The sequence below is a fragment of the Pterocles gutturalis genome, unplaced genomic scaffold, assembly GCF_000699245.1.
Source record: "Pterocles gutturalis isolate BGI_N339 unplaced genomic scaffold, ASM69924v1 scaffold639, whole genome shotgun sequence".
In the NCBI taxonomy this organism is placed as follows: Eukaryota; Metazoa; Chordata; class Aves; order Pterocliformes; family Pteroclidae; genus Pterocles; species Pterocles gutturalis.
Genome location: NW_010132906.1, coordinates 1 through 305, shown reverse-complemented (window position 1 = coordinate 305; position 305 = coordinate 1).

The window sequence follows — 305 nt, the reverse complement described above, 5'->3', positions numbered from 1 at the left end:
CTTGTTATGTTTTTTTTTCTTTTCTCTTTTATACAGTAGACCAGTAGAATTTTTGTGAAAATAGATCCTCAGCACTTCATTGGAGTATTGGTTGACGTGGCTTCCAAAAGGTGCCAAGAAAGATTCCATAATAATAATAATAATAACAACCATAATAATCATAATAATTATAACAATAATAAAAAGATACAATATGATACATAAATATGGAAGAGCAGTTGGTAATATGAATACATTTTTCTCTAGACGAGATCACAGTTTTATTTGTAAATATTACACTGATATATATATATAATATTACACAT